We start from the raw sequence: 24959 nt of genomic DNA, 5'->3' as shown, positions 1-24959 counted from the left end.
ATCATTATTATTATTATCGCTATTTATTTATTTATTTATTTATTTATTTATTTACTTATTTATTTATTTATTTATTTATTTATTTATTTATTTATTTATTTATTTATTTATTTATTTATTTATTTATTTATACTAGTGGCTTAACGTGGCACTAACACATCGAATGTTTTCTGTGGCCCAAGAATAGGAAAGGACTGCTAGGATAGGGCTGCCGACGGTGGATTTCGAACCCACCATCTCTCGAATGCAAGCTCAGAGCTACGTGACTCTAACCGCGCGTCCAACTCTCTACTATCGATATTTAAATTGCAGGTGGAATTCCTTCGGTGTATAAAAAAGAAGAGTACAAAATATCAGCTGACGTAATTGTTACATAGGCCTATGTAGAACACCAGTATTCTGCAACCGAGAACAAAAGAGCACCCTAGGTGGTCCCTGTTAACTTCTGTAATCTGTTGTTACGGGTTTTGATTTTAGCTGCTACATTCTTTAGATGCATTTTGTATGTCAGTGATCTGTCCAGGGTCACCCTTAGGTATTTAGGGTATCGGAGAATCACATCACTGAAACTGATTCTTCTTTTTTATTTCTTTTCCTACCGCTTTTCCCACACCTGTGGGGTCGCGGGTGCGAACTGCGTCGTGCATGTGGATTTGGCCCTGTTTTACAGCAGGATGCATTTCTTGACGCAAACCCCGGGATGTAATCATAATTGCGTGCTTCTGTGGTGGTTGGTAGTGTGATGTGTTGTCTGAATATGATGAGGAGAGTGTTGGGACACAAACACCCAGTCCCCGAGCCAAATGAATTAATCAGAAGAGAATAAAATCCCCGACCCGGCCGGGAATTGAACCCGCGACCCTCTGAATAGAAGCCCAGTACGCTGACCGTTCAGTCAACGAGTCGGACATCTCTGAAACTGATTGCAGGATTGTAATTAGCATGTTTGTTCCGCAGATGGAAAGTTATTACAACAGTCTTTCGAGGATTCGGTCGAAGAGAATTATGTTTGAAGTATTCACCGGGCGAGTTGGGAGATAGTGGGTTCGAATCCCACTGTCGGCAGCCCTGAAGATGGTTTTCCGTGGTTTCCCATTTTCACACCACGGCCGGTTCGTTCTCACTCCTTCCTCTCCCATCGTCGCCATAAGACCTATCTGTGTCGGTACGACTTTAAGGAAATTGTAAAAAAATATCCTCGAAGATTTTCGGCGATGTAAGGGTGGAAAAGATAGAAGATTGAGATGTATTGACCTAAATTATGGTACAAACCCTCGAATTTGCCTTGTATGAAAGACGGAAATCGCGGAAAAACCATGTTTAGAACTGCCGACAGTGGGAATCGAACCCATCATCTTCCGAATGGAAGTTCATAGCTATGGCACCCAAAACACGAAGCCAAATCGCTCGGTACCTGTGCTTTTTATATCACTGTAAACTGCCCATTCGGGCTGTATTTTCCCGTTACTCTTACATTAGGTAATTTAAAATGCTAGACTATACGAAACATTGATATTTATAGAAAGTTAAAAACCGGGTGAGTTGGCCGTGCGATAAGGGGCGCGCAGCTGTGAGCTTGCATCCGGGAGATGGTGGATTCGAACTCCACTCTCGGCAGACCTGAAGATGGTTTTCCGTGGTTTCCGATTTTCACGCCAGGAAAATGCTGGGTCTGTACCTTATTTAAGGCCACGGCCGGTTCGTTCTCACTACTTCCTGTCCCATCGTCGCTATAAGACCTATCTGTGTCGGTGCGACGTAAAGCCAATCGTAAAAAAAAGGGAAAAACCTCGAAGATTTTCGGCGGTATAAGGTTGGAAAAGGTATAAGATTCAGAAGGATTGACAGACCCTAGCATATGGCGGGTGTGAAAATGGGAAACCCCGGAAAAATCATGTTCCAGATGAAATTTTATAGCTATGCCAACCATACCACGCAGCCAATTCACTCAGTAGATGTGCTTCTTATATCACCGCAAAGTGCCTATTCGAGCTGCAATTTCCCATTACGGTTGCTGTAGTAAATTAAAAATACTATAAGAAACATTGATATTTATAGAAAGTTAAAAATAGGATAGAATCCTTTACATCCCTCGAGAGTATACTCCTAAAGTAGGTGTCGTAAATGAGCCGTCCATAAAGTTCGTGAACAAGCTCATTAAATTCACCCTAGTGAAAGATGATCTTGTGAAGCGTCTGAAAACTGAAAGAGCAAGGATTGGAGTCACACACACACTGAACTCTATTTAAGCTAATTAAGGCTAACAAGAAACTTGAGTTACACTTGTTTATCTTCACTAGATCAGTACTCCAGAACAACGGAGGCCGTTCTATGTGGACTAAACTTACGATTATAGCGTGTCACATGAACAGAAAAAGGTAAGTAATGCTAATTCTCTTCCAAGCACTAAGAGCTAGAAAATGACGCTATAAATGTAGGCAAGAAGAGGTAATGACTTTTATTTTGCATATTCATCTCGGCGTTAAGCGGCAAAACGTTTTAAGGAGGGAACCCTTTATCGAGCTGTAATCTTCTCACTATCAGGTAGGCTAAACACTGAACATGAAAAGCGTGACTATTGAGGTAAAGATTCGCGTATGTTTCACCCCAAAGGACGTAGGTGCGAAATTTGGGAATTATACTTCGATTTCTGAAGACTCATATATAGGTCGTACGTATTATACCACTAGGGTTACCGTAATCTGAAACCCCAAAACTAGGTCACTCTCAACGGGATTGATCAATACGTAGAAACCTGCGTTTTTCGGTTTATGTTTTGATGGAAATTGGGGTTATTTTTAAAGAAATTCGCGTTATTTTCTAGAATTTCGCGTTAATTTTAATAATTTTATTATCATATTTTGTTATTTTAAAGACATAATACTAGTGGTTACAGAACGCAGAGAGAAAATGTTACCGAACAGCTTCTTAAGCAGAATGACATACGTGCATGAGTCGAGTTGACTGACAAGGAAACATCGGCAATGGGTTAATCGCCGATCGCAATGAAACTTGGAAAACACATTGAGGTACACGTAAAAATGATGTCGGCATCAATTTTGGGCGCCAACATTCATTAGAGCGTTAACTACGGGGCCTAAAAGTTGCAACATTTGAAATTCCGCACGATCAGCGATAAATACCTGCTGGCCAATGCTGAGGTGGCACACTGCGTACTTGGAGACACGCCTCTGCACCTCCTCCCCCCCCCCGGCTCCACTCCTTGGTCGTCAAGCGCGGGGTGAAGGGAAACGTGTGGTGGCGAACCAATTGGAGCGTGGAGGGGAGGAGGTGCAGAGGCGTGTCTCCTGGTACGCAGTGTGCCAGCTTAGCATTGACCAGCAGGTATTCATCGCTGATCGCGCGGAATTTGAAATGTCGCAAATTTTAGGCCCCGTAGTTAAGGCCCTAATGAATGTTGGCACCCAAAATTGATGCCGACATCGTTTTTACGTGTACCTCCATGTGTTTTCCAAGTTTCATCGCGATCGGCGACTTACCCATTGCCGATGTTCCCTTGTGAGTGAGAGAACAAGTGTTTTTTTCTTTTTTAATATTTGCTTTTCGTCGCACTGACAAAGTTATTATAGAGACGATGGGATAGGAAAGGCCTAGGAATGGGATGGAAGCGGCCGTGGCCTTAATTAAGGTACAGCCCCAGCATTTTCCTGGTGTGAAAATGGGAAACCACGGAAACTATCTTCAGGGCTGCCGAAAGTGGAGTATGAACCCACTATCTGCCGGATGCAAGCTCACAGCTGCGTGCCCCTAACCGCACAGTCAACTCGCCCACTTTGTGAGACTGTGATGGACATGATTGTTTATCCTGGCGGTGGAAAAATCTTTATAAGAAGGTAAACACCGAGAAGTTGAAATATTTGCGTTATTGTCTCATTTTGTTTTATTTCGCGAAATAAAGCTGTCTAATTTTTGAATTGTTAACAACGTTAAGTACAGGTAACTATTTAACAAGCATTTTAGGGAATATTTTTGAAAAGTCGGTGTTACAGCAAAAGCGAAAAACGCAGGTGTCTATCAATACATTCCTACTGCCTAATCTCGGTTGAAACATTATTGGTTCAATTTTATGTTGCCAAATAGCTATATTTACACAACAAACAAACAAAATATTACACAGGTGAAGAACGCTGTTGTTTCTAAAATTAATATTAGGTTATTATTATTATTATTATTATTATTATTATTATTATTATTATTATTATTATTATTGTATAAATGCACATAATATTTAGCTTTTCAATCATGTACATAGATCACTTTTTATGGCCATACTTATATTTCTATTACTTTATTACGTACTGTGTTCGCTTTATGCATTGCTTATATTTTTCAGTTTGTGTCTTACATTTTCATTACGACTTTGCCTCATTCTTACCTTTACGCTCCAGAATTTTTTAATTTTAATTGTTGAACTTCCTTTCTTCATTGTATGTTCTCCAAATCTTTAATTTTTAGTTTAGTTACCTTTCATTTTAAAAGAGAATAGTACAACCTGTGACAATAAAGTTCGGTAAATAGTCTTGTACTATCAACACAGATGAGGGGCTGACTGGCCGAGGCGGTAAAGGCGTGCTCGGTTCGCCCAGAAGGACGTGGGTTCGAATCCCCGTCAGGAAGTCGTAAAAGTTAAGAAACGAGATTTCCACTTCCGGAGGTGCATATGGCTCTGAGGTTCAGTCAGCCTACACCAAAAATGAGTACCAGGTGAATTCCTGGGGGCAAAGGCGGCCGGGCGTAGAGCTAACCACTCTACCCCATCACGTGCCTTTACCTTCCACTCCTCCAAGGGCCTTCATGGCCTGTACGGAGGTGACTTTGCTTTGCTTTGTCTTGCTATCAACGCAGATGAAAAATGCACGACAGTGACCTTACTGCCCTTCGAAATAGTCCCCTCCCATAACTATGCACTGCTGAGATCGGCGATACATGTCCTGGAAACTTTGCAAGAAGGCTTCTTTCGGGATGGTTTTCAAAAACCTCGTTACGTTTCGTTGGATGTCAGGAATATCGTCAAAACTCTTTCCTTTCAAAGCGAGTTTCATGCGCGACTTTTCGGCTCTGACCTTTTACCGACGAAGTGATCCCAGAGAACGTCATTCCATGCTTTGCTGTTTCATTTCAGGGTCGTACCTGAGACACCAGGTTTCATCCTCAGTGACAGCACAGTTCAAGAAGTTTGGTGTTGCATCCGTCGTTTCGACAAAATCCTGTGAAGCCTCTGAACGTGCCTGCGTCTGATCGTCAGTCAATTGATGTGGCACAAGACGAGAACACGTTTTATTTTTCCCTAACTTCTGGGTAACGATTTGTCGCACGGATTCACGGTTAATCTGCAGTTCATCCACTCTCATGCGCACAGTTAATCGCCGATCGTTCGTGATTAATATCCTAACCTTCTCAATGTTTTCGTTACTGACGGCGATCGCCGGTCTTCCGCTACGGGGGTTGGCAGAAATACTTTCCCGGCCTCCTCGAAAAAGGGCGAACCACTCGTATACACACTTCAAGAACAGTGCTTGATTTCATAAACACGTACCAGCATCGCATGCGTTTCTTTCGGCGTTTTGCCAAGCTTAAAACAAAACTGTAGACTGATATTTTGGTCTTTCATGTTCTTGTTCGCAGTTTAGAACCCACGCACTGAACACGCACTGAGTCAAACGCGTCTTACACGGCACGCACCCGATGTTCAACTGAATAACGTTGGGAGCAGGTGGTCGAAACCTGCTGCTACGCAGATGCAGCGTTGTGTGTCACCAGTGTTGCTGGATCGACCGTCCTGACTTCATTCACCGAACTCTATTGTCGCAGGTTGCATATTACTTTTATATGTGTATTAGGTGTATTTTATGTGGTTGGGTGTAAGAGAGGGTCACGAGCTCTAACTTCGCCACTGCTGAAGTCAAATAAATAAATAAATAAATAAATAAATAAATAAATAAATAAATAAATAAATAAATAAATAAATAAATAAATAAATTAAATAAATACACTCTAGAGCTCATGTCCCGTGGGTATTTCGAACTGGAGTGAATCAGTGTTAACAATTACTTTCGTCAACACTCGCAATTCACATGTCTAAAATTAAATTTTACTATTGTAATCCGTTTTACAGAATCAACTGTCAGTCTATTTCTCTGCATTCCCCACTGCGCCTGTATTTCAGCATAAGCGTTATGCAGTGGCCCTGAAAATAAGAACTGCACTGAGAAATGTATAATTTAATTAAGTGCAGGTGGATGAATACATAGTTCGCTGGAGTCTACACGTGAGTCGCACAAACATAAACTGCTAAGTTAAAACCGGAAGGAAGGAGCCCTCGCTGAGTCCGAGGGAAAAACCAACCCTGGAGGGTAAACGGATTTAGAGAGAAAGAAAGAAAGAAAGAAAGAAAGAAAGAAAGAAAGAAAGAAAGAAAGAAAAACCAAAGAAAGTTTTAATAATAATAATAATAATAATAATAATAAATATAATAATCATGTGAGATTTGTGCTGGAGGAAGCAGAAGTGGGACAGGTTTTCCTCCGGGTACTCCGGTTTTCCTTGTCATCTTTCCTTTCGTTTCATTTCAATTCTTTTCATCTGTCAATGATTAATCATTGCCTCAGAGGAGTGCAACAGGCATCAGCAGCCGGCACAGTTCCTATTCTCGCCTCAAGATGGGGGCTTCATTCATTCCATCTCTGACCCGGTCACTGACTGGAAAACAGGTTGTAGGTTTTCATTCATTTTTCAATAATGTTATTTGCTTTACGTTTTATTAAGTACTTTTACGGCCTCCGGACACGCTGAGGTGCCTAAATTTAGCCCCACAAGATTTTTTTTATGTGCCATTAAGTCAACCCACACGAGGCTGACGTATTATTAGAACCTTAAAATACCACCGGACTGAGCCAGGATCGAACCTGCCACGTTGGGGACAGAAGGCCAGCACCTCAACTGTCTAACGCACTCAGCCCGGCGCAAGGATTTTTTATCTAGATCCAGAGTAATAATAATGGTAATATATGTCTACCTCTTAGCTCTGTTTCTGATACGGGGAGGAGGTGAACTGAAAATGTATGGCCGGATGCTCTTCCTATGTCCAACTTCAGTTGAGGACCTAATGAGGATGAAATTAATGATGCTGAATGGAAATGGGTAAGGGGCTGGAAGGATTCGGTTATGGCCTATGAACAGGTACGCTATTTTTCAGATGAGCCCCAGCCATATGGAATATTTATGTCAATTACAACAAACGTCAAGATCATCTACCTGTAAAAACGTTTACTTTACAACTATTCTATTTAGTATTGTGATCATTTGATTTTTTTCAAAGGGAAAAGTGGTTTCTTTATTTATTTCAGTTTCGTGTAAAATTGAAGAACTCTAACACGAACTTTCTCTGCAACTGACTTCCATTGTGTCAGCCCAAAGAAACCTAAAAAACGAAATATAACTTATTTCCTGTTCACGACATAGGTCTACATACTACTTCTTCTCTTCTTTCCTAGCGTTTAGTCCCGCATTGGTGCAGGGTCCTACTTTAAACATGCCATCCTCCATACGGTCAAGGGCGTCAGCTTCAGTGATGCCTTCAAGACACATGTCTTCCTTGAATCAGTCGTACCACCGCTTCTCGAGATCGAGAACCTCCGGGACCGAATTGGAGGGCGGTATGTATCACTAAGACTGCAGGGCTTCAAACGACATGACCATACTATCTAATTCGTGCTTCTCGCATCTTCTCTGGGATAGGTGCAACTCCCGATCGCCTTCGGATATCTTCATTTCTGGCAATCCAGTCTTGTAAGACCAACGTAATATTTTCATCTCCATACTGCATAGAACCTGCTCATGCTTCTTAGTTGTGTATTTAGATACCTTTCCTTAATTTTTTTCCCCATCTCTCCAAATTATTTGGGGATGGGAAGGGTGAGACATTATAGGGATAGATCTCAAAATTCTCGTGTTTTTCCACTGTTTAAAAAATTACCATCCAGAACAATGTGAAATCTCTGTTCTGGGATGTTGGGTAGAATATGTCTAACTGTGGTACTGTAAGGTTTTTAGGTCAGCGCAAGGTGGACAAAGTAGACAAGGTAAACTTAGGCAAGAAAGTCAGATCAAAGAGCAATCTAGAGTATTAGCACAGCCCGATGGATTCGAGGTATTGGATATCTCTGTAACTGGAGCATCAGGTCTGTTACGCTAACAGAGAGCTCACAGTTCCAATCTTCTGGAATATAATGTGAGAAGTAGGTCACCACTGTTTCTTCTCTAAACCATTTTGCTTAGCCTAGAGGGCTCAGAATATTACACAGTAACAAAGAACAAATACATTTATCGCGAGAATATTCATAGATTGTTGAAATTACAGGATAAAATAGTGAGTACGATATTCTCCGATGTATGCTGACCTAAGTAACTTTGTAATGATAGAAATGAAGTAGCTTATATATGCATCGAAATGTAGTCTGTACTTTTATAGGTGACTGCCTCCTATTTTAATTTTCAAAGGTATTCAGTCACTCATTAGGTCCAAAGGGGTATGCTAGACAGAAAGAGATACGTACATTTAACAGCAGACATATCAACTTATATTAAAAATTGATGTTAGTGAAATATTAAACATCTTCCAAATAATTGCATAAAATCTCTTCAAAATTTGAACAAGTGTAAAATTCTGAATACGATAAATGAGCTGTGATGAGCGGCTCAGACGGCTGAGGCGGTGGTCTTTTGATTCCAACTTGGCAGGTTCGATTCTGGCTCAGTCCGATGTTATTTGAAGGTGCTAAAATTTGTCAGCCTCGTGTCAGTAGGTTTTTCTGGCACGTAAAAATCTCCTGCTGGACTAAAGTCCGGCATCTCGGCGTCTCCAGAAACCGTAAAAGTAGTTAGTGAGACATAAAGATAGCGATAAGTTTACTTGCAAAGCACTTCAGAGATCCATAACTGACAAATTTGCATTATAAACTTTCTGAAATGGTTCTCACCTCCGATAGAAGTCATTGCTGCTGCGTGCCGCTTGAACTAAGCAGCAGCACCTGTGAGAGCAGAATAACCTGCCTGAACAATGGCGGAAAGTACCAGGAGACCTGAATAACTTTCCTTTGAGCATGCTATTCCTCTGGTTCATACACATACTGGCACGTGATACATTGACTCACCCCACATTTATATTTTCACTCTTTCTCAAAATCAGATTTACGTAGTTTTCACCATTTACCTCATTTAACTACGTTCCTGAGATGTAACTGTATGCCGAGTTTTGCAGCAAAATAACAACTCATTCGTGAATATTTTCCTTTTCGCAAATGAGTGCATTTTATTCCTCAAATTAAGTTTTATTTCATGTTATTCGTAATTGACATAGCTGTACAGTGGAGCCATCATCTCTCTCTCTCTCTCTCTCTATATATATATATATATATTAAGATTTTTGCCATTATATTGCTCAGAATTTAAAAAGAATGGTATTTCTGTATCGGTCGTGTCCACAGTAACAAGGAAATGCACTTTATTTTAATTTTTCGCATGTCTGTATGTATGCACGGGCATCACGAGAAAATAGCTGAGGAGAATTTAATGAAAATCGGTACGTAAAGTCAGAGAATGAGGCATTACAATATAGGCTATACATAATTTTACTCACGCTAAGTGAAATGATAGTTTAGGGGAAGGCCTAAAATATATTTTTCAAATATTAACGTTATTAATGGTCCTATCGATAAATACTACACGACTGAATTTATATAGAATTGAATTTCCGATCATTTATGTCTTATACATTTTTCCATACGGGAAATAATAACAGAGATATTCATGAATTTCGATTTTTGTTGCTAAGTCCATACCAACGTCGAACCACGATGAAATGAGTGAGCAGAATTTAATGAGAATCGGTATGTAAAGTCTGCGAATAAGTTGCTACAATCTAGGTTACAAATCATTTTTAGTCACTCTGGATGAAATGATAGTGTAGGGGAAGTTGGCCAATATTTAATTTTTTAAATACTTATGTTGTTGGTCCTATCGGGAAAATATTACATACCATAACAAAAGTTATAGAGATTAAAAGTTCCAATCATTTATGACTTATACAGTTTTAGCGTAGGGACTACGATAATAGAATTTTTGAATGTAGACTACTGTCGCTTAGTCCGTATCAACACAGAGCATTGCTAACATGGAAATATCGTTTAATCATGTTAACTAACCTAATCCCATGCCACTACAGCCCTGAAGGGCCTTGGCCTACCAAGCGACTGTTGCTCAGCCCGAAGGCCAGCAGATTATGAAGTGTCACGTGGTCAGCACGATGAATCCTCTCCGCCGTTATTCTTGGCATTCTAGACAGGGGCTGCTCGTTTTCTATTGAGATTGTCTTAAGGTGTAAAACCGCTTGGTTATCGGTCGCTATCGACAAGGAAAAGGGTGAAGATGACTATAAAAATGCGAAAAAATTCGTGAAGGAACGATCGCTTGGAGAATAAGACAAAAAGAAGTCGTGAGAAAGCAAGGACTCCCTTTACATTAGACGCTCTAATATCCCAGAGTCGGAAGAAAACTAAACGTGAAGACCTTCAATATCGAAAGCTCATAAAAATGATCGATAATAACATGACATTGACCATTAATGTGATGTGATTCATCTCTTCTGCTGCCACTCATCTCCGATAGATGGGATTACTGCTGGATCCCGAATGAAACAGCTTGCCTGAAAATTGGCACAAAGTACCTGCGGAGTTAGATAACTCTGACTGTACCGTCAGCGACGCATATTGCAGCTAGCTTTTGAATAATTTGGTTTGATGTTTAATTATCAGGCTTTGGAATTCTAATTTACCGTATTTACCCTTAAAATCTCGACCCTAAAGCGTACGTCATACATCATAATCTCACTGGGAGTGGTAACGAAGTACAATCAAAACACCAGTGATACGTTTTCCTAAATCAACAGTGTAAATGTATTCCTTGTAAGATACACTGGTAATAACTTCGTGTGGCTATGTCTAGCAGTCCTTGTAAGGCAGATCCTCCGATGAGGGTGGGCGGCATTTGCCATGAGCAGGTAACTGCGTGTTATTGTGGTGGAGGATAGTGTTATGTGTGGTGTGTGAGTTGCAGGGATGTTGAGGACAACACAAATACCCAGCCCCCGACCCACTGGAATTAATCAATGCAGGTTAAAATCCCCAACCCGGCCGGGAGATCGAACGCGGGACCCTCTAGACCAAAGGCCAGAACGCTAACCATTTAGCTATGGAGCCGGACAAAGCAAACTCGTGTCCTCATCCTGAGGTGATGTCCGACTCGTTGGCTGAATGGTCAGAGGGTCGGTTCAGAGGGTCCTGAGTTCGATTCCAGGCCGGGTCGGAGATTTTAACCTTTATTGGTTAATTTCAATGGCTCGGGGACTGGGTGTTCGTGCTGTATCCAACATCCCTGCAACTCACACACCACACATAACACTATCCTCCGCCACAATAACACGCAGTTACCTACACATGGCAGATGCCGCCCACCCTCATCGGAGGGTCTGCCTTACAAAGGCTGCACTCGATTAGAAAAAGCCACACGAAATTATTATTATCCCGAGCTGGTGCAGCTCTTTTCAGGCACACCCCCAATGGAAGTGAACTGTATGTACCATTTTAACCATATACCAGCCCTGTTGGTATTCTTACATTTCTGGCAGTACCGGGAATCGAACCCAGGCCCCCGAGGACGGTGCTAATAACACTAACCGTTACGCTAAGGAGGCGGAAGGAGACACTGGTGCAGGAGCTTGCTAGCACTTTGGTGCTCCTGAATTATGCTTGTCTTACATTAACTTATCATCTCGCTAATGGCAGAGAGTATTAAAGCGGAAGAGTCCGTAAGCAAAGATAAAATGCTTAGTGTACAATTAGCAAAGACGTAATTATTCTCCTTAGTTTGCTTTAATTATTAACGCTTTCAATTTCCATTTATTTCTTCGTTAGTTTGTGCTACTCTTTCTTGGCTTGTGTCATAAATTTACAGCGCGATTAAAGTAAATACTACGCAAGACATTATTTTTATTAAAAATATTTGATTTAGGGCTGAATGTAGAGGAAAGTAAGCGGACAAAGTTAGAAGTTTACATCGGAGAAAACTTTAAGAATACACAAGTTGGAAAGTTACCGAATATTAAAAGACACGCATCCACTTTATTGTGATAAAGTACAAGAGTTAACTTGTTCTCTCTCTCATGCTTGAAGGAGGTATTAAATAGAGATTTCACATTGTTCTGGATGGTAATTTTTTAATACGGTAACATTTTGAGATCTGTCCCTATAATGGTCTCGCCCTTTCCATCGCCAATAATCTGGAGAGATAGGAAAACTAGTTTTTTTATGAAGAGGTACCTAAACCTAAGAAGCATTAGCAGGTACTACATGGTATGTTGCGTTGGTCTTACAAGAGTGGACTATGTCAGAAATGAAGATGTCCGAAGGCATTGCGAGTTGCACCTTTCCCAGAGAAGATGTGAGAAACACGACATAGATGGTATGGCCATGTCGTCCAAAGCCCTGCAGACTCAACGATATACGTATACAGCCCTCCAATTTGATTATGGACGTTCTCGATCCCGAGAAGCGATGGTTCGACTGTGTAAAGGGAGACATATGTCTTGTAGGGATCACTGAAGCTGACGCCCTTGATCGCAAGAAGTGGAGGATGGCAAGTTTAAAAGCGGACACTGCACACATGCGAGACTAAACGTTAGGAAAGAAAAAGAAGTATCTAAACCTGTGACGTGAACATGAAATTAGTTATATTTCGTTTTTTAGATTTCTTTGCGCTAACGCAATTGGAGGCAGATGCAGTGCAAGCTCGTATTAGAGTTCTTCAATAATACACGAGACTGAAATGAGAAAAAATAAACGACTTTTTAGTTTGCAAAAATCAAATGATCATAAGTATGTCCCTTGATCATGGCCATCCATCCATACTTTACATTACAGCCTGCGTCCGACTCGTTGGCTGAATGGTCAGCGTACTGGCCTTCGGTTCAGAGGATCCCGAGTTCGATTCCCGGCCGGGTCGGGGATTTTAACCTTAATTGGTTAATTCCAATGGCCCGGGGGCTGGGTGTTTGTGATGTCCTCAACATCCCTGCAACTCACACACCACACATAACACTATCATCCACCACAATAACACGCAGTTACCTACACATGGCAGATGCCGCCCACCCTCGTCGGAGGGTCTACCTTACAAGGGCTGCACTCGGCTAGAAATAGCCACACAAAATTATATTATTACAGCCTGCAAGATTGCAAGGTACTTCTGCTACACATTTTCTGACGGCAATTTCATAACGCTAATTTTCAGGTGACACCCATCCAAATGCCACATTTATGTCCGTTACATCACACGACAAATTCATCTACCTGTGGAAACGTTCAGTTTACAACTACTCCATTTAGTATTCAATTTCTTCTTTAGGCCTTTTCGGACATAAAAATACCAGCTTTCCTCCCCACTGTGGAATCGTCAGTTCGAGACCACTGGCTGACGAGCCTGCTACCACAATGGGGCGAAGCGCTGGAAATTTCACAGCTGAAAAGGCCTAAAAGGTTGAATAATTTAATATACAACTGAAACTAATAATTTTTCTGGGAACTTAATTTTTTGTATACTGTATTTATGTTACTTCTTATACTATCTATAATGGAATGGAAATTGTGCTATGTGTATATAAGGTCTGAGTATCCGGCTTACGGAGACATGGACTTAAACACGTCTGTTATTATTACTTTTCTCTTTGTTTGCTAGGTGTTGGTGGTGGTGGTGATTATTGTTTTAAGACGAAGTACAACTAGGCAACAATCTTCTATATTACACTAGTCAGAGAGAAAAAATGGAAGGGATCTGACACTTCGAAAAATGAAGGTACCGGCCATTATCATTTTTTAGAGCGTTATATTTATATGCTTATAGTCAACATGGTATAATATATTCTGGAATTTATTCATGTTCTAGAGGGTATAGTCGTGAATTTATTTTACTCTTGCTTCACTGACTACCATTAAATATTTTAGTATTAAAGGGGGATTTATGTGTATTGTGATTATGTTTAAATACTTTAATATAAAATATTGGTTTGTGATTCCAAAGATGTAGGAAACTACTTTAAACCATTTTATGATCATTATCTGTTTGTTTTGAGTTTTTTATTCCTGTTTATCATGGCACGAAGGGCGTGAAAATGAATGACTCCCTAGGCCTCGAGTGCTCTAATACCGTTGGGGTCGGAAAAGAACAAGAGTACCAAGGGACGTGGGGCAGGATAGCTGAAAGTGAGGAGCCTGGCACAAGTAAGTGGAAGCGATACCATGTCTCAGCTAAGGGCCCCGTGGTGGCCAACACATGCTCCCAAGTTAAGAGCCCTGGGGCTCTTTTTAGTCGCCTCTTACGACAGGCAGGGGATACCGTGGGTGTTATTCTACCGTCCCCACCCACAGGGGGATTTGTTGCTAGTGGTTTGACGCCACACTAACACATCGAAGGTTTAGGTCGACGGAAGGATGGCTAGGTTTGGGAAGATACGACCTTGGCCTTAATAGTAATTTCAGGCAGAAAATAAAGAATATTGCAATTTGCGCACTATTTTTTCCATTTTTATCTTCATCTTCCCCCAAATAATTTATTTTACCGAACGAGTTGGCCGTGCGATTAGGGGCGCGCAGCTTTTAGCTTACATTCGGGAGATAGTGGATTCGAGCCCCACTGTCGATAGCACTGAAAATGTTTTTTCTATGATTTCCTCTCCCAACACGTGGCAAATGCTGGGGTTGTACCTTAATTAAGGCCACGGGGCCTTCCTTCTCAATCCTAGCCCTTTCCTCTCCCATTTTCACTATAATACCTATCTGTGCCGGTTCGTCATAAAGCCAATTATTAAAACATATATTTTGTACAAAAAGTATTGCTGCAATGACACTCGAAGTCATGTAGTCTAAGTTCACAGACAAGTACGGTGACCACTCGGCCACCCCTTAGGTTGAATGCGGTGTAACACTCCAAGAATATATGCGTTGAATTGGAATCGGGGATTAATCATATTTTTCTGAAATTATTATGGTGCGGACCAGGCATATTTAAGTAAAATGTGTTCGCCTTTTAGTGTTCTTTCACCTCTACTTGGTCCGAAGCTGATCCTTCATCATGACATTTGACGTCATTTTTTCGAAAACGAAGGCGTGTTGACCTAAAGCCTTCTAGATGAGTTGCTGTTGAATGTCCCCAACAGGTTCATCGAAGCTCATTGAAATCGGTTAGACGCAGGGTCTGGCGTCTTCTTGTTAAACTGTTCCGAGAGCCATGCCGAGAAATCAGCATCAAACACACCGAGAGTTTCAACCGGTGTCATTATAGCGGACCGCCTCTGTGGTGTAGTGGTTAGTGTGATTAGCCGGGTTCGATTCCCGGCTCTGCCACGAAATTTGAAAAGTGGTACGAGGGCTGGAACGGGGTCTACTCAGCCTCGGGAGGTCAAATGAGTAGAGGTGGGTTCGATTCTCACCTCAGCCATCCTGGAAGTGGTTTCCCACTTCTCCTCCAGGCAAATAACGAGATGGTACCTATCTTAAGGTCACGGCCGCTTCCTTCCCTCTTCCTTGTCTATCCCTTCCAATCTTCCCATCCCCCACCAAGGCCCCTGTTCAGCACAGCAGGTGAGGTCGCCTGGCGAGGTACTGGTCATCGTACCCAATGTCTCACGCTCCAGGACACTACCGTTGAGGCGGTAGATGTGGGATCCTTCGCTGAGTCCGAGGGAAAAACCAACCCTTGAGGGTGCGCTGAGTAAGAAAGAAAGAAGTTACCATAACGTACTTACAATGACACGCTCCTGTCAGCCCAGGTGTCCGTGTGCAAATCACTACCCAGAAGAAGTTTTCTGTTTTTGTTTCTTGTTTTCAGATTGATGGTCTCAAGCCGGTAAATAAGTAAATAGACAAATTTCAAAATTATATCCGAGATCGCTCAAGTCAATGCGGTAAGGTGGCCAGTTCCTTTCCGCTCCTCCATTCCCTTACCCCCACCAACAGCGCGTGGCAACCCATCCAACTCTTGACCACGCCCAGTGTTGCTTAACGTCGGTGTTTCAACACGGCTACGGCCGTTGGCAAGTCAATGAAATAATGCTAAAATTACTTCATACAAAGCTGTTTCGGCCCGGCTCTGTGGTGTAGTGGTTAGGCCCCGGAGGCCAAGCTCTGCCACGAAATTTTAAAAGTGTTACGAGGGCTGGAACGGGTTCCACTCAGCCTCGGTAGCTCATTTGAGTAGATGTGGGTTCGATTCACACCTCAGCCATCCTCAATGTGGTTTTCCATGGTTTCCCACTTTTCCTCCAGGTACCTAAATGCAGGTGTGGTACCTGACTTAAGGCCACTTCCAATCCCCCCCACAAGGCTCCTGTTCAGCATAGCAGGTGAGGCCGCCTAGGCAAGGTACTGGTCCTCCTCCCACTTTTATAACCGATCCAAAATCTCATGCTCCAGGACAGTGCCCTTGAGACGTAGAGGTGGGATCCCTCGCTGAGTTTGAGGAAAAAATCAGCCTTGGAGGGTAAACAGATTAAGAAAGAAAGAAAGAAAGAAAGAAAGAAAAGAGAGACCTATTTCACGTAAGATCTATGAGGAGCGAATCTAGAGCGCTTAGTGGGGTACTACTGTACTTATCTGCCATGAAGCTAGTATGCTACTTATAATCTCACAGTAGACTCTTTGGTAATCAAACCACTGAGGATGGTCTCGAGGTCTGCTTGTGGGATCCCCTGTCAATTGACTATCGAAGCCGTTTGTGGCTTTCAGGCATCCGGGAAGGGAGATCCTGTGGCCTGTGGCGGTGTGAACTCCCCAAGCTCCTATGGTATCTCCAGGGCATCGAGGGAGAGAGGAAGGTCCTCGCTTGTATATCTCCACGGTTAGTAATATTCCGTATAAAACAGTCACAATAATTTAGATTTCTCAACGATTCAACCATACAATCAGAATATTACACGCTGTTGTATAGCGTAGTTAAAGAGGCTGTAAACATTACAAGTACCGGGCGAGTTGGCCATGAGGTTAGAGGAGCGCAGCTGTAAGCTTGCATCCGGGAGATAGTGGGTTCGAATCCCACTGTCGGGAGCCCTGAAGGTGGTTTTCCGTAGTTTCCCACTTTCACACTAGGTAAATGCTGGGGCTGTAAATTAATTAAGGCCACGGCCGCTTCCTTTCAATACCTAATCCTGTCTTATCCCATCGTCTCCATAAGGCCTACCTGTGTCGGTGCGACGTAAAGCAAAAAAAAAAAAAAAAAAAAAGAAAAAAGAAAAAAAAAAAGAAAAGCAAGTTGTGATGAATAATTTGTTCCCTAGCCACCGTCTTGGTGTAACAATTAACTGTCATATTCTTGGGCTATATTCGCAAGTTTGCCACAAATTTAACAGAGATGTTGGGGGACTGCCGCAGAATGAACAAAACTAAGAAAATAAGAGGGAGTAGGATTCGACGCTCGGCAAAACGGAAGTGGTTTCACGAGTCGCGTATCATTGAAGAACATAACGCAGTGAGGCCGATGGCCTTCTTCCCTTTCAAAGTTAAATAAATTGCATAGTCACACAACAATAAACCCTCCCTCACTCTCCCTTCCACCTTCCTCTGTCTATGTATTTTAATACACAGGGATATTGACCAAGATGAATTAAGGGCCTTGTCGAGGAAACAGCAACAGCACGTATTTGTTTCCGTGGTCAGGGATTAGAAATTCCAGTTTATTTATCAGATTTGATGTAATTAAATTTACGTTTGTTCTTTAACAATAACACTCTAGAGAATTATATTATAGTTGTGTGACATCAAATGTGTTTCAGTCTTCAACTTTGAGAATCTGTGAAAAATATGACATATTATGTCACAGCTGCTCTAATGTATGCACCTTTTTTTTTTTTTACAATTTGCTTTACGTTGTACCGACACAGATAGGTTTTATGGCGATGATGGGATAGGAAAGGGCTAGGAGTTGGATGTAAGTGGCAGTGGCCTTAATTAAGGTTCAGCCTTGTGTGAAAATGGGCAACCACAGAAAACAATTTTCAGGACTGCCGACAGTGGGGTTCGAACCAAATATCTCCCGAATGTATGTATGTATGTATGTATGTATGTATGTATGTATGTATGTATGTATGTATGTATGTATGTATGTTCTTTGGATAGGATGAGAGGACATTAATAATGTGCTCTAGTACAAATAAAGACAAGGGAAGTGAAGTTTGTTAATGTACTTCTTAATAAATTAGGCTTTGCCTCGGTTCAGGTTTTGACAAGACATTAGTAGAACTAATAATTAATTGTTTAATAATAGTTCCCACATAGAGTTGAAGGTGATAATGGAATTTAATCCATACATGTTGAAGCGAATATACCATATGTATAATTTATATATTTCTGTACGATACGGAATGAGATAAACAAGTTGAATGAGAAAAGGGAATCGACGCACAGTTTTTTTAGTCGAAAGTAAGACACAATATACAAACTATATTTCTTAAATTGGAGTTACGGCTTATTCAAGAGTCATATAAAGCATCAAAATATTCTCCTTAACGAATAAATTTAGCACGGCACGCATCTTCGGAATTGTGTGGTCTGTTAGTCTGTTAATTTTAGATGTTTCAGAAACCTCGATTTAATTTCTGTATCCGACAACATCACTCTGAAATAATACGAGCATTTTTGCAATATTGTCAGGTGCATATAACTAAGCATCTTCTAGGACATGAAAGTAAAATGGAAAGCCATTACTGACAATCAAACGATGAAGGTTCCAGGAGGAGTAGAAAATGTGTACTCAGTTCTACGGTTAATAGACTGGTTATCTCTTCTGTATCCCTGGCTACCTGTGTGTTCAGCAGGGCTTTGCACGATCAAGGCACGCCCGACCAGATGAGACTGGGTCGGACCATGGCCCGATCGGGTATTATCCGAAAACTTCGGGACGGGTGCAGAAATAATTATCGGAAACGAATCGGACATAGACGAAAGAATTATCGCATTATCGGACTCAGGCCGTGGAATTTGTTTTGATTGCTGGTCTAGGGCCTGATAAAAGGACAACCTAAATCCGAATCACTCTATAAACAACAGAGAACATTTTAGGACCACCTTATCTAAGTTCCTCAGGCAGTAGGTTCTGGTAAAATATATTTCCACACAGCTACTTTCTTATATCGTCTGAAGTCTCTTAGAAATGTGTAAATGGCAGCTCTCTTTACCAACAATCTGTGATGTGCTTTTTTGTACGTTTGCAATTAGAGAAATAGAAGGCACAAAGTTGATCCACATCCCCTCCATACAGTTCTTGTCGAATTGATCGTCATCAGGAAGCTAACTAACAACATATGTACACTCATTGGCAAGAAACAGAAAGAAAATCCTTCTTCAGTCTGTTGAACTAAGTTTCGTACTATTGTTAATGAGGCTGGTATTGAACACAGGATAGTGTCCTGTAAACACAGCATCAAACTACTTAAAGCAGACAAAATATATCCTAATAACCTAAATCCCATAGATTAACCAAAGTTGACAACACAAATGAACAAGTGAAATGCTGAGAAGTAGAAGAATTTAATGTGAAGAATTATTTCACATTAAGGATGCTACGACTTTTGAGCAATGACTTTCAGGCCGTTTGAAACAGTTATCGGAAATGGATTTGTTAACATGTCTCGGGCATTACGAACTCTTAGGCATCTCACATGGAAAAGCTGAGACCAAGATCATTCTCCACCATCCGACCAAAAGTTGCTGACTCAGAGAGGCAAAGGCTAACGTTCTCCTTGAAAAATATTTACTAAAGATTATGCAGATCTTGTGTTGTGGTGAGTTGTCTTTTGGCACATAAATATGGACAGAGGATATAAGAAAAGGCCCATAATACTGCAGTACCTGGTACATGGCAACTGATTAGTAGAGTATTAATAGTTTTGCACAAGAGAAGAAACTGGTGGAAATATAAGAAAGGCAATTTTCAAGCAATTTACTACAATAGGTGTAAAAATAATTATGCCCGGCTCCAACGATCATGAGAGTCATGCTCCTCCCCAAATGTGTAAACATTGTTTAAAACTTTCTTGACTGGGATTCGAATTCACGGCCTTTTGGCCAAACTAAGCACGCATTTACCGTTCCGCTACGAAGCATTCAGGAACCAAGACTCTTAATGAAGTTCAATATAAAGAAATCGATTGAAATATTCCGAAGTTTCGAGTGACAATGCTTTTATAAATCAGTTCCGTATAACTCTTAAATACAGAAGCTTATTTGAATAGAGTGCGGGGTTGAGTGGCTCAGTGGGTTGGGGCGCTGGCCTTCTGACCCCAGCTGGGCAGGTTCGATCCTGGCTCAGTCCGGTAGTATTTGAAGGTGCTCAAATATGTCAGTCTCGTGTCGGTAGATTTGCTGGCACGTTAGAAAAACTCCTTCGGGACAAAATTCCGGCACCTCGGCGTCTCCGAAAACCGTAAGAGTAATTAGTAGAACGTAAATCAATTAATATTATTATTGAATGGAGTAGTATTAACTGATGATAAACCTTCACAATTAGAATCACACTCATACGCCGATTGGAAACAAACATGTATCTCACTACTTCAATTACTCCCCCGGTTAAATGGCTAAGCCAGATCTGAAGGAAGGTTCACAATAGCAAGTAATGATCAACGATCTAACTGCTTCTTCATGTTGCTGTACAGTTCGTTATTCACAGGAAAATGGCTAGAGGCAAACCTTATTGTGCTACTTAAAGTCATGTTCTGAAAGAAGTTAACCGGCCTGTCAGTTCCATGACAGTAATCCCTTCAGGGCTGCCACGAGCTGGAAATTACTTGGACCAATAAACGCGTTAGTCAAGAGTAGGAGAGCCGATTTGAACAAACTTTCTTGATAAATGTGTCTTTTTGTTGTAATCCAATCTATAGGATGGAAGTAATATGGATTAAAATACATATTGGGGATAAAAATATAGCGTGTTTCCTAAGTCATTATGTGTGTGTGTGTGTGTGTGTGTATGTGTGTCGCGGATGGAGGTAAAGGTGGGGAGGGAGGAAACTGTGAGACATCGTTACTGCTTTCTAACCAAACTGAGGGAGGTTCGAATCTCTGCCACTCACAAAACGAAAACACGTGCTCATGGTTTGAGTTCCACGAAGAATTGAACGAAATATAAGGCCATTAATGACAAGAACGTAAAAATCTACTCCGTACAGGCTGCGAAGTCCACCTAAGATACGTTTTTTAACCTGAGAGTGATGCTCGCACGATATCATCCCCTCGATTTAATCGTGTACTCATTTCTGTTGTAGGCTGGGTGAAGCCTGAAAGAAGTGACATGTCAGTTGCGGAGGACTCGGGTTTACACTTCTAGATTTGTGATAGCTGTACGAATCCACGCTTTCTGAGTGTGAAACGTACGTGTTAATCACTTCGACAAGGCAGCCTCCAAACATGAATTAGTAGAGCCGTCAAACATAAGAATGCGAAGTAAAAGTGTGGTTGTTAATGACATGTACGAAATTTAATAAAGACGGAATACGGGATAGTTGGGCCAAGTGAAAGGAAGCACTACATGAGCGCCAGGAGTGTTCGGGGACAAGTTCGTCTCGCCAGATGCAGGTCTTTTGATTTGAATCCCGTAGGCTACCTGCGTGTCGTGATACGGATGATAATGATGATGAAGATCACACATACACTCAGCCCACGTTTCAGCGAAATTAACCATTATTGGTTAAAATTCCAGACCCTGCCGGGAATCGAATGCGGGACCCCTGTGACAAAAAGCCATCGCGCTAACCATTTAACCACGGAGCCGGACATTGCACTACATGAACGTCCCAAATAATCTCACGCAGTATTTTTACTTTGACGATCATGGCAGACATGCGTGTCTGCGTGTGAGATGATGATAATGTGTTAGGGAGATGTAGAAACCCGGTGTCGGTACATACCCTACTCCTGTGGAATAACACTAAAGGGTCTGCTCGAGACTTAATGCTTCCTTCTGACGGACGAATGACCATGAACACCGTCATATGCCCTCGGTCCATGTGAACAGCATGGATAGGTTTGGAATTTTAATCCATGCCTTCGGCACGCAATCCAGTGATTAGAAATTCTATACCAGCGGCTTCCCCACCTTACCTGTCAACATTCTAATGATGAAAAGTTTCACATAAATATGTGTTACGGCCGAGGGTCGTATGAAATTATCGATACAAAATGTGTGACGCGATGTTACCTAGCGACTGTGCAGGCTGTGATGTGAAGTACTGACGGATGGCCATGACAGAGACATACAGAAGATAGTTATCAAAGAGGCCTCACCATATCGTACTCTAGAGAGCTGATTATTTAATTTCTTACAATTTTCCTTACGTCGCACTGACACAGATGCGATTTAAAGCGACGATAGGATAGGAAAAGCTAGGAGTGAAAAGGAAGCGGCCGAGGCCTTAATTACGATACAGCCCCAGCATTTGCCTGGTGTGAAAACGGTAAACCATGGAAAACCATCTTCAGAGCTGCCGACGGTGGGGTTCGAACCCACTGCCTTCAGAGTGCAAGCTCACAGCCGCGCGTCCCTAACCGCACGGCCATCTCGCTCGATACTCTGTTTAATGTATGTAAATTTAGCCTATCGGCGCTCTGGTTTCTAATATAGCCCAGAACATTCCACTGGGGATCTAATTAAGCTGAGCGCATTAGGGCCATCTTGTCTGGTACTGCTCCGGTGATTGTGTGCGCGACTTGACGGAGGTTAGATTTTGCTGGGGGCATGGGGCGGCCGGCTTGAAGAAGCTCCAGAGCTAACAAGTAATGGAAAAAATAAACCTAAATGTGTGACTGTGCCGGCGTGTGTCCTGAGGGGAAGATTTCAGCGCTTTTCTTTAAAATATAATATGTAAGCTTTGTTATCTGATACAGTTCTCAAGTAATTTTTCAACTCCTATGTTTTTCTGGTTCTTGTTAAATCACTAAACTACTCTATTTGGATTTAAAAGAGGAAATAAATAACATTTCCAATTTTTATTAGAGTAATTTTTCTTTTAAGTGGTCCTGTCCAGCAGTTCATCCCACGTGCTTCCTTACCTCTGCGGTATCAAGTGGTAGCAGAGCGTGGTTGAATGGGTATGGACAATTTATCAGTTTTCTGAATTTTCTAAATTGTGTTAAAGTTCAGTATTCATCATGTCTGTCCCTTTTTGTTTACGTAAGGAGGAGCTCATTTAGGAGCTGCGCGATCCAGGGAAAATTGCTCGGTGGAGTATTGATTACTTCCTTCGTGGTGCTTTTATAAACCCTGAGCCCGTTTCCACCTTTCGATGCACTTGTCGAATCCAAATTCCATACAGATACCTCTCAAAAACGTTCTTTAGATGTAAATAAATTAATGGTGTCCGGTTGGCCATTTTTGTTCTGTACTTAACATTTCTTGTACACGTACTAAATGTACCTAACATGACCTAATAGGTTGAAAGTCGGTTTCGATTACAATGCGGTCGTGAAAATTCAATATTCATAGAATTAAATTAAGTTTGTGGTTTAGACAGATGTGCGGAGGAACGTGTGTAGCGGAGCAGATTGGAAGGGCAGAAGGGCAAGAAAGGGCGAGGTAAAGCAAGAAGCTGCTTTAAGGGACAATTCTGATTGCCCAAACAAAGGCTTCACTTTCATGTGCATTAGAGTTGTCACCACTAAATGTCGGGATCCCAAATACAGTTAGAACTGGAATGTTCAATGTTGTGCGGATACATGAAAAGTATAAAATCTAAGTGCCAGAGTGAGCGCGGTAATTATGCTCGGAGTCAAGGGGGGCGCTTCTACAAGTAACGTAAGATTGCCGGAATTTTGGCCTCGAAAAATAATCTTAACAATCTCACATTAAAGAGATTTTAAATACCAAAAAATTGTCGCTGGGGTTCGATTTCGCAACCTTGCACATAAGAGGTAAACGTTGACTACAACGCTGATAGATATCGACGATAATGATCGGAACGTTCAGGGGACTTCATAGATTGTTACGGAAGAAAAAGCAATAAAATCGACCGTGGGGACGTGGGATCCAGCGATTCACATTCCTTAGCAATTCGCAGCAATTTATTTCGTCAGACTACATGGACGAATTCACGCCTAAAACTCTTGAGGCTGTTCCTTTTCACAAGACGCGGAACAAAGTCTTCAGAGATAATAAGGATTTCCTGAAGTTTCCTCTTTCACAATACAAGAAAGCTGCCTGGTCCAGGCGGTAAAGGCGTGCTCGATTCACCTGGACGGATATGGGTTCGTTTCCCCATCAGAAACGAGATTTCCACTTCCGGAGGTGCACATGGACCCGAGATTCACTCAGCCTGAACCAAAAATGAGTACCAGGTTAATTCCTGGGGGCAAAGGCGGTCGGGCGTAGAACTAACCACTCTACCCTATCAAGTGCCGAGGTTACGGATAGTGGAAGCCTTTACCTTCCGACTCTCCAAGAGCCTTCAGGGCTTGTACGGAGATGACTTCGCTTTGCTATTTTTTATATTAGAAAATAAACAAAATATATCATGTTTATTAAAATAAAGGATCAATCTAAACTTGATAGGCTATATCAAGCGAGCTGGCTAGGAGGTTGGTTCGCGTAGCTCTGAGTTTGCATTCGGGAGAAGGAGGTTCAAGCCCCACTATCGGCATCCCTGAAGATGGTCTCCTGTGATTTTCTTTTTCACGCCAAGCTTATACGGCCACGGTCCGTTCTTTCCTAGTCCTAGCCATTTCCTAACATCACTATAAGATCTGTCTGTGTCGGTGTGACGTTAACAAATAGTAAAATAAAATACATTGAAAAACTAACTGACGTAATGAGGAAAAGAAGACTACAATTTTTGGACACGTTTACAG

Source organism: Anabrus simplex, chromosome 5 (genome assembly GCF_040414725.1).
Source record: "Anabrus simplex isolate iqAnaSimp1 chromosome 5, ASM4041472v1, whole genome shotgun sequence".
Lineage (NCBI taxonomy): Eukaryota > Metazoa > Arthropoda > Insecta > Orthoptera > Tettigoniidae > Anabrus > Anabrus simplex.
Note: the sequence above shows the minus strand (reverse complement) of the source record.